Source organism: Dendrobates tinctorius, unplaced genomic scaffold (assembly GCF_039654945.1).
Source record: "Dendrobates tinctorius isolate UK_male_01 unplaced genomic scaffold, ASM3965494v1 ptg000071l, whole genome shotgun sequence".
NCBI classification, from domain to species: Eukaryota; Metazoa; Chordata; class Amphibia; order Anura; family Dendrobatidae; genus Dendrobates; species Dendrobates tinctorius.
The window spans coordinates 13,745,358-13,760,143 of NW_027361739.1; the positions used below are offsets into that span (position 1 = coordinate 13,745,358).

The 14,786-nt window shown below is 47.4% G+C and overlaps 1 long non-coding RNA gene across 1 annotated transcript in view; it reads left to right on the top strand.

Moving 5' to 3' along the window:
* The window catches only part of LOC141096121 (uncharacterized), an 86,855-nt gene extending 72,778 nt beyond the window's left edge, over positions 1-14,077 (top strand). Inside the window, exon 4 of the long non-coding RNA XR_012233591.1 lies at positions 13,600-14,077. This is a non-coding gene — a long non-coding RNA (uncharacterized lncRNA). The remainder of the gene's footprint in view (positions 1-13,599) is intronic.
* The last annotated feature ends 709 nt before the right edge of the window (positions 14,078-14,786 follow it).

Below are 14,786 nucleotides of genomic sequence, written 5' to 3' on the forward strand. Positions count from 1 at the left end.
CGCCCCGGGCGCCACAAATAGTTGCTACGCCACTGTGGAGACCCAAAACTTGAAGGGGGCAGATCCATCCTGAAGCACACTGACAGGGGTGGAGAGGTATTGTGCCTCCATGTCACGGTAACGTTGCCTCCTAGTGCGTTGCACTGTCTGTGCTGATGGTGCCCGAACTGTTTGCGGGTTCAGAAACCGTTGGAACAGGTTGGGTATACTGAACCTGTCAGTAGCAGATGTACAGCTTCTGCTACCGGCTTCGGAACGGATTCCGCTGGGCGCAGGACGCACTGAGGTGCCTGTTAGAGCACACGCATCACTGCTATGCGGTGGAAAAGAGTACATGAGTGAATTAACCAGTGCATCTTGGTACTCCTGCATTTTACGCGCCCGGTTTAACGGTGTAACTATGCTTTGAAGGCTGTCTCGGTAACGTGGATCTAAGAGGGTGGCCACCCAGTAGTCATTTGTGTGGAGAATACGAGCCACGCGTGGGTCGTTTCTCAGACACTGCAGCATGAAGTCACTCATGTGCTGAAGGCTGCCAACTGGCCATGCATCGCTGTCACCAGCTGGAGGAATGTGCTCTGGCTGCTCTGCATCACCCCATCCATGCTCTATCTGGTGACTACTAGTAGAGCGCTGTGTACTTTCCTCCTCTGGCTCATCCTCATAGTCCTCCTCATCCTCCTCGCTTGCTGTGTCCTGCCTGGACCTTTGTGAGGCACCCACAGAGCTTTGCACCAACCGGGCCGATGAAGATTGCCTGGTTGGTGCAAGTGTCTCATCATACTCCTCCTCCTCCAGAGAAACCTCATCCCTTAGTCCTTTAAGTGATGATTCTATAAGGCATATAAGGGGAATAGTCAGGCTGAATAGGGCAGCATTTGCACTCACCATCAGAGTGGAGTCCTCGAAGCACTTCAAAATGGTGCATATGTCCTTCATGGATGCCCACTCTCTGGTTGTAAAGTGGGAGGGCTGAGATGTGTGTCGCCTACTTTGCGCCTGCTGCAGCTGCAACTCCATAATTGCAGGTTGCTGCTCACACAACCTCCGCAGCATATGCAAAGTAGAATTCCACCTGGTGGGGAGGTCAACAATGATGCGGTGCTCGGACAGGCCCAATCTGCGCTGCATGGCTGAAAGGTGCGATGCAGCCATGCTTGAACGCCGCAAATGAGAGCACTCGTATCTGACTTTGTGCAGCAGCTCCTCAAGGTCAGGATAGTTCCTAAGGAAACTCTGCACCACCAAGTTTAGGACATGGGCAAGGCATGTAATGTGAGTCAGACCACCTAGGCCCAGAGCCGCGACCAGGTTTCAGCCGTTGTCGCACACCACCATACCTGGCTGGAGGTTGAGCGGCGCAAGTCACATGTCGCTCTGCTCCTTGAGCGTGTTCCACAGCTCGGTTGCGGTGTGGCTATCATCACCCAGATAAACCAATTTCAACAAGGCCTGTTGATGTTTGGCCGATGCAGTGCTGATATCAGTTGTTGTGGTACGCCTGGGTGCAGGCGAGTTTGACGAGGAGTATGAGGAGGAGTCAATTTGTACGGAGGAGAGGCCTGCAATCCGTGGAGTTGGCAGGACCCGCGCACTTGCACTGTCTACTTCAGTTCCAGGCTCAACTACATTTACCCAATGGGCGGTGATGGAAATGTAGCGTCCTTGGCCATGCTGACTGGTCCACGTGTCGGTGGTCAGGTGGACCTTGCTACTAACTGCATTTTGTAGCGCATGCTTAATTTTACGCTCCACATGCTGTTGCAGGGCGGGGACGGCTTGCCTGCTGAAGTAGAAGCGGCTGGGAACGCTGTATTGTGGGATTACAAACCCCAACATATCGATAAAGGCTGGTTTGCTCACCAGCCAGAATGGTAGCATTTCCACTGCAATCAGTTTGGCAATGCGAGAATTCATGCCCTGTGCTCGTGGGTGGTTTGCCGAGTACGGGCGCCTTTTCTCCCACACCTGTGTGACAGATGGCTGCACACTGGATTGGGTGTGATGCTGTCACTCCACAGGGTGCCTCTTACTGACATGTGTCAACATATTGGTGGTATTAAGGTTGCTGACGTTCTTCCCTTTCCGCACAGTTTGTCGACAAAGCTTGCATCTGACTACTGTAATGTCATCAGCAACTTGGTCAAAAAAGGCCCATGCACCACAACTCTTGGGCGCACCCCTTGTGTTCTTTAAAAGAGCCCTGCTCCTAACGGGTGCTGAAGTTGAGGGAGCAGACAACCAATTTTTCCCTCTTCCTCTCCCACGTGGACGGCCACGCTGCGCCACACCTGCAAGCTCTTCCTCGGAGCTATCCCCATTTGCTTGCTGCCCCTCAGCATGCTATGATGGGTCAAGGACCTCGTCATCCAATACACTTTCATCAGCAGAAACCGGCAGTTTCATCATCATCTGCTGACTGGGGTCTGGTCACTGTGGGCACTGGCCCACCCTCCACTTCTTCCTCAGACGGACACAGTGGTTGCGCATCTGTGCACACTACCTCTTCTTCAGCTGCAGGAATGCTGTCTGGCTGGCACACAGATTCCAAGCCAACAGATTCTGAGAAGAGGATAAAGGTTGGCTCCTGGCCCTCTGAATGTCTGGGCGGTGAAGAAGCAGATGGGTGCTGCTCTTCAGTGGCCTGACCCAATGTGGTGGAGAGGTCCTGGGAGGATGCTGCGCTCACTGAGGTGGATTCCTCAGCTGCCATCCAACCAACAACGGTTTATACTTGATCCTCTCTTATCAGCCTATGGCCCTGCGCTCCTAACAAGCTGCGCATAAATGACTGCTGCCGGGTGAAAGTAGGTGCTGAGTGACTTGGGCCTGCTGCCTGCTCTGGATGTGCACCATGTCTAGCTGCTGATGCACCTCTTCCGCGGCCGCCGCAGGGACGTCCCTTACTCCCTGCCTTCTTCATCTCTATCGATGGATTCAGAACGGCAAGAAAGTAATTATTAGGAATTAGTGTGCTTATTCCTATAGGACTACAAACAGGTATAAGAAACACTAATGGCACTATATGATGATGGTGTGCCTGCTACACTTTATTTGAATCTAGTGTGGCCTACGCAAAGAGTAACGTGTGTTTGTGGTATTGGTGTACACGTTATGGTCGGATGTCACAGCGCAGTAAATGACACTGCTCTGATACCAAAAAAAAGGATTCTCCGGGACTGGGCCAGGTGCTGTGTGGCACCAGCCACAGAGGTTGTTTGGGTCGCTCACAGCACAATCCCTATATAGTGTTTAACTTTTAGGAAAAAATAGAGGAAGGGGATTTAAGGGATGAAAAGAAAAGGCAGTGAGACACACACCACACAGTGCTGCAGCAAGAGGAGCTACAGCAGCTGCAGTGAATGTGCTCTGCACTGCCTCACCAAGCACCTCACTGAGAGTCTGCACAGCACAAAAAATGAAACTGAGCGGGGTCAGTGAGGAAAAAGACTGCTTCTGTAACACACAGGGGCTGCTACAGTCGCTGAAAAACAATTTCTATCGCTCGCTATTAGATCCGAGATCTCTCCCTATCTCCAACAGCAACCTATCCCTATCTGCTTTCACAGTATAGTGAGGCTAAAATGGCAGGCGCAGCCTTTTATACTGCCTGATCACACCATCCAGCCAGCCAATCGCAGCGCAGCCCCTAGCTAGCAAGTTTGGACGCCTCTTACCAAGCTTAGGGGAGTTACACAATGTTGGGAGAAATTCTTCAGCTCCTAATTGGCTCCACGGAGCGCTCAGAGGCTGAAGGATTATGGGATTTCTGATTTCCGATGTGAAAAAAATATCGGAATCGGAAATCGGAATTCCGATATCGAAAATATCGGGCCGATTTCCGATATTTCAATATCGGAAAGCTCATCCCTACTCGTTTGCAACACTGGCAGCTGCGGATGGAGTGCTCGTGCGACTGTATTCTGTGGACGAGCTTTCGCTTCTGGAGGAGGAGGAAGGTCGAAAGCCTACAGCCAACTGTTTCATATACCGTGGGCTAGGCAGCACTGTCCCACCACCGCTGTCCGCTGTGGACCCTGCATCCACCACATTGACCCAGTGTGCAGTGACGGACACGTAATGGCCCTGGCCATGCCTACTGGACCAAGCATCTGTTGTGAGGTGCACCTTTCCACTCACAGATTGCTTGAGTGCATGGACAATGCGGTCTTTCACATGCAGGTGTAGGGCTGGGATGGCTTTTCGAGAAAAGAAGTGCCGACTGGGTAGGTCATAGCGTGGTACTGCATAGGCCATGAGCTCGCAGAAAGCTTCGCTTTCAACCAACCGGTAGGGCATCATCTCTAACGAGATTAGTTTGGCAATGTGGGCGTTCAAACACTGTGTACGCGGATGAGAGGATGAGTACTTTCTTGTCCTACTGAGAGTCTCTGGTAGGTAAGCTGGACTTGAGAGCTGCATATGGTGGAACTAGCGGTGGACATGGCGGACTGAGAGAGGGTTGGTGATGGTGATGGTGTTTGTGGTCTTGCGGATGGTTTAGATTCAGTCTTTCGTAGCAATAACATTGTGATTCCCTGACTGCTTTGGCCTTGCGACGACACCTCAACATTTGCTGCTGGTGGTGTGCTAACCGGTGGGCTTACAATGGGGGAAGCGATGTAGCGTTGCTGATTACCTTCATTCGGAGCAGGTGCACATGTGGTACGTGAGGTTTGGTAGTCCGTCCACGCTTGCAAGTGCATGGTGGTTAAATGTCTAAGCATGCAACTGGTATTCAAATTTCTCAGATTTTTCCCTCGGCTAAAGGTCTTTGCGCACTTCTTACCGATAACCTTTGCCTGATCATCAGGATTTTGTTCAAAAAAGTGCCACACTGCACTCTTCCTACTATGGAAGACATTTTGAGATCTTGCACGCTGTGCTAATTTGACCGTCTGGCCAAGCTGTCCTGCAACTCTTTGGGTTTTTGTAAACTGTTTTTGAACTGCTACGGGCCTGCCAGATAACAGCTGTTACAATGTCGATGCCTGCTGCGGATCCTCCTCCTCCTCTTCTGAGCTATTGGCAGCGGCACCCTCTTCCCCCAATGGATGCCAATCTGGGTCAAGAACTGAGTCATCCATCACCTCCTCTTCAATTTCATGTGCACCTTCCTCTGTGTCACCGTGTAAGGTGGTATAGTATGTGGGAAGGGGCACCTGAGTTTCATCAGGGTCAGATTCTGGCTCAGTATACTGCGAGGACAATGTAGTGCTCTGAGTGAATGTACCAGAAAAATCTAGCAGTGGCTGTGCATCAGTGCACTCCATGTCCGATTCATCTTGGACTGGGGAATTCACGATTTGACTTGATAACCCAGGCATGGTATGTGAAAAGAGCTCCATGGAGTAATCTGTAGTGTGGCCTGCCGCATCCTTCACTTTTGGTAGGGGTGAAGGACACAAGGAAAGGTGTTGTTCCTGACCAGGAGCCTCCACTGACGACTCAGTGCTTTTATTTTTTAAAACTTCAGAAGAGGAGGCGGTAGAGCTGGAGGCTGTGTCAGCAATGTAAGCCAAAACTTGTTCCTGAAGCTCCAGCTTTAAAAGCGGTTTACTTACTCCCAGAAAAGGGAGCCTTCGAGGCCTTGTGGAGCCAGATGATGACGCAGGCTCAACACCTCATGCCTTAGGTGCTATTGTGCTTTTGCCACTACCAGCAGATGCACCACAACCCCACCACCATCAGTACCAGCTGGCAACCCCCGCCCACTTCCACGGCCTCTTCCACCATACTTCCTCATTTTTGGAAAAATGTACCCAAAATACCACCAGCTATATGGTACTGTAAAACAAGGTACAAGGTGTATATAGTATTGGGGAGAATTGGAAGCTCCCGAGAGATTTTAGAAGGCTTAACTATTATCTCAGGCCCACTATAGATTACACCTCAATTTAACAGGCTGAAATAGGCAGGTGTATGACCAGGCACAAGGTGTGTATATAGTATTGGGGAGAATTGGAAGCTCCCTAGAGATTTTAGGAGGCTGAACTATTAGCTTAGGCCCACTATAGATTACACCTCAATTTAACAGGCTGAAATATGCAGGTGTATGACAAAGTACAAGGTGTGTATATAGTATTGGGGAGAATTGGAAGCTCCCTAGAGATTTTAGGAGGCTGAACTATTATCTCAGGCCCACTATAGATTTCACCTCAATTTAACAGGCTGAGGCTGGTTTCACATTTGCGTTTTTTAGCGCTGGAAAAAAACGCATATGTGCGCATGCGTTTTTTCCTCTATATTTAACATGGGTGCGCATACCTGCACGCTTGTAAGCGCATGAATGCGATTTTCATGCGCTGCGTTTTTTTGGGGTGTGCGTTGGTATTTTCCAGACGCAGCATGTTGCATTTTTTGGCCCTGCAAAAAAGTGCATGCGCACATATGCGCACGTTTTGCGCTAAAAATGGCCATTATAGCCTATGGATGCGCATATGTGCGCACTGGCATGCTCATGTATGCGTTTTTTTGCATATGCGTTTTTTTTTTTTAACCATGGAATTTAGGGGTTTGGGTTAGAGTTAGGGTTAGTTAAGGGGGTTTAGGGTTAGGGTTAGGGTCAGGGTCAGGGTTAGGGTTGGGGTTTGGGTCAGGGTTAGGGTTAAGTATGGTTTGGTTAAGGGTTAGGGTCAGGGTTAGGGTCAGGATTAGGGTTAAGTATGGTTTGGTTAAAGGTTAGGGTCAGGGTTAGGGTTAGGGTTAGGGTTAGGGTCAGGGTTAGGGTTAGGGTTAGGGTTAGGGTCAGGGTTAGGGTCAGGGTTAGGGTTAAGTATGGTTTTGTTAAGGGTTAGGGTCAGGGTTAGGGTTAGGATTAGGGTTAAGTATGGTTTGGTTAAGGGTTAGGGTCAGGGTTAGGGTTAGGGTTAGGGTTAGGGTCAGGGTTAGGGTTAGGGTTAGGGTTAGGGTCAGGGTTAGGGTCAGGGTTAGGGTTAAGTATGGTTTTGTTAAGGGTTAGGGTCAGGGTTAGGGTCAGGATTAGGGTTAAGTATGGTTTGGTTAAGGGTTAGGGTCAGGGTTAGGGTTAGGGTTAGGGTTAGGGTCAGGGTTAGGGTTAGGGTTAGGGTTAGGGTTAGGGTCAGGGTTAGGGTTAAGTATGGTTTTGTTAAGGGTTAGGGTCAGGGTTAGGGTCAGGATTAGGGTTAAGTATGGTTTGGTTAAGGGTTAGGGTCAGGGTTAGGGTTAAGGTTAGGGTTAGGGTCAGGGTTAGGGTTAGGGTTAGGGTTAGGGTTAGGGTCAGGGTTAGGGTTAGGGTTAGGGTCAGGGTTAGGGTTAGGGTTAGGGTTAGTTAGGGTTTAGGGTTTGGGTTAGGGTTAAGTATGATTTGGTTAAGGGTTAGGGTCAGGGTTAGGGTTAGGGTTAGGGTCAGGGTTAGGGTTAGGGTTAGGGTCAGGGTTAGGGTTAGTAAAGTCATGGTTTGGGTTAGTGTGAGGGGCCACCTAATGTTGGAAAAAAACGCAAACGCGGTAAAAACGCACTAAAAACGCATACAAACGCATAAAAACGCTGCGTTTTTTTCATGCATGCTCATAAAAATGCTTGAAAAAAACGCAGCAGTTGTATGCTTTTGTATGCGTTTTTTCAATGCGTTTTTTTGCGGGAAAAACGCGCTGCAAAAAAAAGCAAGTGTGAAACTAGCCTGAAATAGGCAGGTGTATGACCAGGCACAAGGTGTGTATATAGTATTGGGGAGAATTGGAAGCTCCCTAGAGATTTTAGGAGGCTGAACTATTAGCTCAGGCCCACTATAGATTACACCTCAATTTAACAGGCTGAAATAGGCAGGTGTATGACAAAGTACAAGGTGTGTATATAGTATTGGGGAGAATTGGAAGCTCCCTAGAGATTTTAGGAGGCTGAACTAATGTCTCAGGCCCACTATAGATTTCACCTCAATTTAACAGGCTGAAATAGGCAGGTGTATGACCAGGCACAAGGTGTGCATATAGTATTGGGGAGAATTGGAAGCTCCCTAGAGATATTAGGAGGCTGAACTATTATCTCAGGCCCACTATAGATTACACCTCAATTTAACAGGCTGAAATAGGCAGGTGTATGACCAGGCACAAGGTGTGTATATAGTATTGGGAAGAATTGGAAGCTCCCTAGAGATTTTAGGAAGCTGAACTATTATCTCAGGCCCACTATAGATTACACCTCAATTTAACTGGCTGAAATAGGCAGGTGTATGACCAGGTACAAGGTGTGTATATAGTATTGGGGAGAATTGGAAGCTCCCTAGAGATTTTAGGAGGCTGCCAATGATGCTCTCAGTCCAAGTATGGCAGCAGGCAGCCTAATAAGCAGGACTGCTGCACATAAAAGTGTGGAAAAATGAACGCTTGGTAACTGCAGAAAAGAGGAAGAAAAGTATTTTTGCTTTTAAAAAAGCAGTTTGCACAGCAGTGTGCAAACAGCAATGCAGCTATCTGGGAGCCTTATAAGGCAGCCTAATAACCAACAGAGCTGATGCACAAAAATAGAACCTCCCCTGTCACTGCCCACAAACTGTTGTGTTGTACAGTGGAAATCGCTACCAGCAGAAGCAGTTTTTTTGCTCTTCCCTGCCTAACGCTCTCCCTTATTCAGAATCAGCAGCTGCAACCTCTCCCTAATGCTAATATCGGCAGAAGTAGATGGCGGTCGGCGTGCATGCCCTTTTATAGCCCCTGTGACGCCACACAAAGCAAGCCAATCACTTGCATGCCCTTCTCAAAGATGGTGGTGACTGATGCCCATGTCATCGCGTTGCCCACACTGTGCGTCCTCCATCATTGGCTGAAAAGGGGCGCTGGAAGCATCATTTGAAACGTGACTTTGGCGCTCTGGTCGCCGACCTCGTGGCCGACCTCACGCTATGGTCGGGTTTCGTTTTATGAAACCCGACTTCAGCGAAAGTTGGCGACTTATGAATTTGACTGACACGTTTCGCTCAGCTCTATTTTGAAGCTCAGTCTTTTGCTCCTGCCTGTAAGCCAGGGGGTAAATTGTTTGTCCCGGAACAATTTCAGTATAGACTCCTTCAAGAGTTTCATGAGTCTAGGCTGAGAGCTCATCCTGGAATTTCGGCCACGCGAGATGCTGTGGCAAGGGTTTTTTGGTGGCCCTCGTTGGGTATGGTTGTCAAAAAATTTGTATCTGCTTGTGGGGTTTGTGCACGTTCTAAGAGCTCTCATAGCTGGCCGGCCGGGGAAGTGGTGCCTTTGCCGGTTCTGTGAAGGGATAAAACTAGAATCAGAGCTGATGTTTCATTTTCTCCATTCTCTAAAGCTTTCGTTTCTCCATTTTTGTTGCTTTAAGATAAATTTTTGTAATTGGGGTAAAAGTTCAGGCTGTCATGAAACCAGACTGTTCCTCATCAGGTGCAAGATAAGGGACCCGGAGGTGTATTACTCTGAAGAATATGCCATTATACTACTTTCTATGATGGACATATATGCAGTTTCCGGTTTTCTTGCAATATTATTGGCTTATAAAGTGAAATGATGCTATTGGTAGTTGAGAAATTTGCATAATTAAGCAAAATATTATAAAAGAAGTGACTAAAATAAACGGGACTAGTGATCTGTCTTGATCCTCCCGTACAGAGACCCCCGTCTCTGTGTGGTCATTCCCAGTTGCTAGCAACGCCCTGTGGATTAATTTGGAAAACACTGGATCAACCGTGAAGGGTTAATTTAATCCTCTCCCTATCAGCTGGCACCCAACGTGGAGCCCCCGAATAGGGACGCTTCTGCCCCCGGAGGACAACAAGACAAAGGACCCTCGGAGCGGACACAGGTGCTGGCAAATTGGGACTGATCATCCCCCACGACAACCACGGTAAGTTAGCAGTTATACTGTTCAGACTGACCGTTGGTGTGGTTTTCCTTTGTCTTTTGCTGCAAAGAGGATCTGAGGTTTGTCCTTGATGGTGGGGTGATTCAAGGTTCAAGGGTGGAATCATATAGAGGTGCAGTCCCGTTGGGGGCCCAGTGCTCGAACCATACCTCATAAGGGACGGACACACCGGATTGACCAGTGATTGTGACTCTCTTTATAGTCAAAATATCCTGAAATCCTGATCACTGTTAGTATCAGGTGTAGTGATGTGATCGAAGATTGGGTAGGGTACGTAACTCAGGTATATATAGATATATATATATAACCAGAGGTGTTCGGAGGGATAGTCTGAGACGCCCTCCTCCTTTCACTGAGTACTGCGTTGAATTTTGGGCATCCCAGAGGGGGATTTTTGACCCAGTGGAACAGAGACTGATACGGCCGCCAGTACTGTGCACAACTGAAGTAAGGATATTTAGCTCTAAATGAGAGAATCCGTGGAAGGAAAAGAAGAATTTTGTGTCTTGGCACATGAATTGTGTGACGGAGGTGTTAGGAAGAACAGAGGAAGTGAATTCTGATTGTTTCTGTTACTGCTATGTTGAAGAAGAAAAAATGTCTATTATGACAGGGACTGGATGTTTTGTGGTTCAAGAAAGTGACTGTGGTGTGAGAAAGTGATTGATTAAGAAGGAACTGAGATTGAGACTAATGTGTTAGGCAGACAAATAGTTAAAAGTGATGATTTGAAAGAAGAAGTCTCCCTACTAGATGATAAGGTCCCTCCCCAGGAAATCAAGCCTCTCCTCCCGACTGTAAGCTCTTTTCCCATTAACCCAAAGGCACCAATATATCCTGGACTACCAAAGCAGCCCCCACCTTTCCTTTGTTAAACGCTGACAGTACCTATTATCATCTGCCGCCAGCCTCAGTCCCCATTATGCCTAATATTGTTAGTGGTTATGAGTATCCACCCCCTTTACCCCATCCCAAATACACACCCTTTGCAATCAATTACCCGATCCAGAGACTTCCCCCATGGCTTTTTACAGGCAAATGGCAGCAAATCAAGAGTAATGTGCCGAGTCCGGACGATGCATTAAAGTAGAAAAAAATAAAGTTTCCAGAAGAAATTAACCTGCTCCGTATCAGCAGAGGAAAAAAAAAAAGAAAGCTAGCAGCCAGCAGCTGCTCCAGTAATCCCAGCTCCCCCTCCCACACTGCCCCCACTGCAGCTCATTCACACACAGCAAACCCCAGCCCCTCCCTGCCAATTCTTGTCTGGAATGCTGGCACTGTGGCCGACTCGGTCACTTTCAGAGAGACTGTCACACTCCCGCTGATAGATGCTACCCTCAAGTTCCCTCTTCCAATCGTAATCTAAATACTGGGAACCCTAGAGGATACCCCGGTTACGGACAGCCCCAAAATCCTGATAATTGTCCATACCGAAGGGGTGGCCAACCAGGGTCTGCCATCACAATGTCCTCCACCAAACCTGGGGCATGCTCATCCGTCACGCTCCCTGTAAGGAACACCCTTGTTAAGTTCATGGTAGACATTGGGGTGGCCAATTCTATAATGAAATCATCAGATGTACCTACGGATATCCCTATTCAATTCTCAGATCAAGAGCTTGTTTTAATGGGAGTAGATGGCAGACCCAATAAACATACTCTTACAAAACCCATCCCTGTGGGACCCTTCCCCGAGGTTACTGCTCAGTTTGTAATCTCTCCCACATGACCGGTAAATTTACTGGGGGCAGATATATTATCACAGTTCCGCTCCAGAATACAATTCCAAGATGATGGTCAGATGGTTCTTACGTTACATAACCCCTATGCAGATGAAGACAGTGAGGAAATCTGTATTTTGCATGCCTTTCCCACAGTTATGCCACAAGGGGACCAAAACAGTCCCAACCAGTTTGCAAAAAAATATGAGCGAGTATCTTTTGCGTTGCTGCCACTGTTAGCCTCCTCAAGCATCTGAACTGTCAGGTTTCGTCCTCGAGACTTCAGTTCTGCCTTGGTCAAGTGATATTCTTGGGTCACTGTCTCCTACAGGGTGCCAGACAACTCGCAGAAGAAAGAAAAATAGCTGTCAGCTCCCTTCCTTTCCCAAAAGATGAAACTGAACTCCAACGTTTTCTTGGACTATGCACTTATTGTTGTCAGTGGATACCGGATGCATCCCGCATAATGCAACCCCGTTACAATGCCTTGAAAGATGGTATAATGAATTATAAGGAAAGATGGCAGTGATGAGGATTACCTCCAATATGATTGTTCCCAGTTTCTGATAGAAGAAACAGCTACACCATCAAATGCCAGTGAGAATCCACTCCCAAATCCCGATCTGGTGTTATACATGGATGGTTCAAGATATGCTGATGAGTTCGGTAGATTCCACACAGGATATGCTGTTACCAGAGGACACTGTAGTGCACGCAGCTGTGCTCCCGCCCTCACAGTCAGCACAAGAAGAAGAACTCCAGGCTCTGTCTACTGCATCTACTTTGGCCAAGAACAGAGGGCTAATATATACACGGACTCACCGTATGCATTTGGTATTGCTTACGATTTTGGGGCTCTATGGGCCAATCGAGGGTTTATTACTACTGCCAGAACCCCAGTGGAAAATGCTGAAGCTGTTAAAACCCCCGTGGACTCGATCAAATTACCTGCTCAGGTGCTATTATCAAAGTTAAGGTTGCACGGTCCTAGGAACAGTCCACAGACTGTTGGCAAAGCATTTGCAACTATGGTGACCACACGCTCTCAGCGTAAACAGTTACTAGAAGCATTGACCCTACAAGAACCTGATGATCTACAACAGACTGAAGTTTTCTGTTGGACCCCATGAGACCGCTTAATGACGATGCAGAGAATGTCTCCAAAGGAAGAGGTGAAGCAAAGGAAGACTGATGGGGCACGTATCGATAATGGTCTCTGGAAAAACGACCAACTCATGTGTCTTCCTAAGCGGATGTATCCTGCTATTGCCATACGGGCCTACATATCGAGGAAAGAATCAGGCCCTCGCCCTGGTGCAAAAATTCTACTGGGCCCCAGGAATTCCCACAGTTTTGACAGTGCTCAAAAGTGCCTGTAATATCTGTCAGACTTGCAATCCCGGTCAACTTCAACGTGTACCCCCGAAGTATCCTGCTAATCCCGACTATCCTTTTCAAAGGCTCCAGGTGGACTATATCACGTTGCCTAAGTCTGGAATGTATGAATACTGTTTGGTTGTTGTTGACATGTTCTCCAGTTGGCCGGAAGCATTCCTTATTACCAACATGACTGCAAAAACCACAGCGAAGAAACTGGTGATGAAAGTTATATGCAGATATGGGGTTCCAGAAGTTGTTGAAAGTGATCAAGGTCCGGCCTTTTCTTCTCATGCGTACCAAGAAGTTCTGACAATGCTTAGATCCACTGTAGCCCTCCATACTCCGTACCACCCACAATCCAGTGGGAAATTTGAGAGGCTGAACGGCACACTGAAGGGACAATTGACCAAAATGATGCAGGAGACTATGGCTCCATGGCCAGAGCTCCTACCCATTGTACTATACCACATTCGTACTACCCCTATTGCAAAACATGGCCTGTCCCCATATGAGATATTGTTTGGTACTAGGCCCCCAGTTGCAAATTTCCAGCCTCAGCAGTTATCAGAAGAAACTGACCGTGCTTGTTCAATGTGTTATTCAGCTTAGTAAAAATCTTGCTAACACCCATGCTCTATTTTCTTCTTCTCTTGCAGATTCAGCAGAAACCGACACCTGTCATAACCTGAAGCCTGGTGATTTGGTAGTCGTGAAAAGGCATGTCAGGAAGCACGGACTAGAACCCTTGTATGACGGTCCCTATCAAGTTCTCTTCATCACCCAAAAAGCCAATAGCAAATAAAGGGGGCATAATGTTTTGGTTTTTCGCATTTTCCATATTATTATTGGTAGAAGTTAAAGTTAGAAGATATTCAAAGACTCAGAGATCAATATGATAAAGATAATGATTGTAATAAGGACAGTTGGTGGTCAGACACCTTCTCCTTTCTCAATCCAGCCAATTGATTTAAGGAAATTGGGGGCTGGATAGCTGGGATCTTACAAAACTTGTTACACATTGCTGCCTGTATCCTTGTTGTATATGTGATACTAAAACTTGTTCTTTGGTGTATTTCTGTATGTATTAGGAAATTCTGCACTAAGACAGCTAATGATGATACCAAAGGCGTCGTTGCCCCTGCTCTTTTCTGCACCGATCTCAAAAGGCTACTTGATAAAGATGTTGAAGCCAAGCACATGGCTACCTTCAAAAGATCTCCACCACCGTCATCAAAAATTGTTATTCGTGAATTGCAGTGTACAGGGGGGATGGGTGCACCGCGCCAGCCATGACAGGTAAAACGGCATCAGTCATGTGAAGACCTGTACGCCTATAGCTGTTAGCTTGAGATAGCACCTCTGATGCTGCATATGTGTTAAAAAAAATTTCTAGGGGGGATTGTGAAGGGTTAAAACTAGAATCAGAGCTGAAGTTTCATTTTTTCCATTCTCTGAAGGTTTCGTTTCTCCATTTTTGTTGCTTTAAGATAAATTTTTGTAATTGGGGTAAAAGTTCAGGCTGTCATGAAATCAGACTGTTCCTCATCAGGTGCAAGATAAGGGACCCGGGGGTGTATTACTCTGAAGGATATGCCATTATACTACTTTCTATGATGGACATATATGCAGTTACCGGTTTTCTTGAAATATTATTGGCTTATAAAGTGAAATGATGCTATTGGTAGTTGAGAACTTTGCATAATTAAGCAAAATATTATAAAAGAAGTGACTAAAATAAATGGGACTAGTGATCTGTCTTGATTCTCCCGTACAGAGACCCCCGTCTCCGTGTGGTCATTCCCAGTTGCTAGCAACGCCCTGTGGATTAATTTGGAAATCAGTG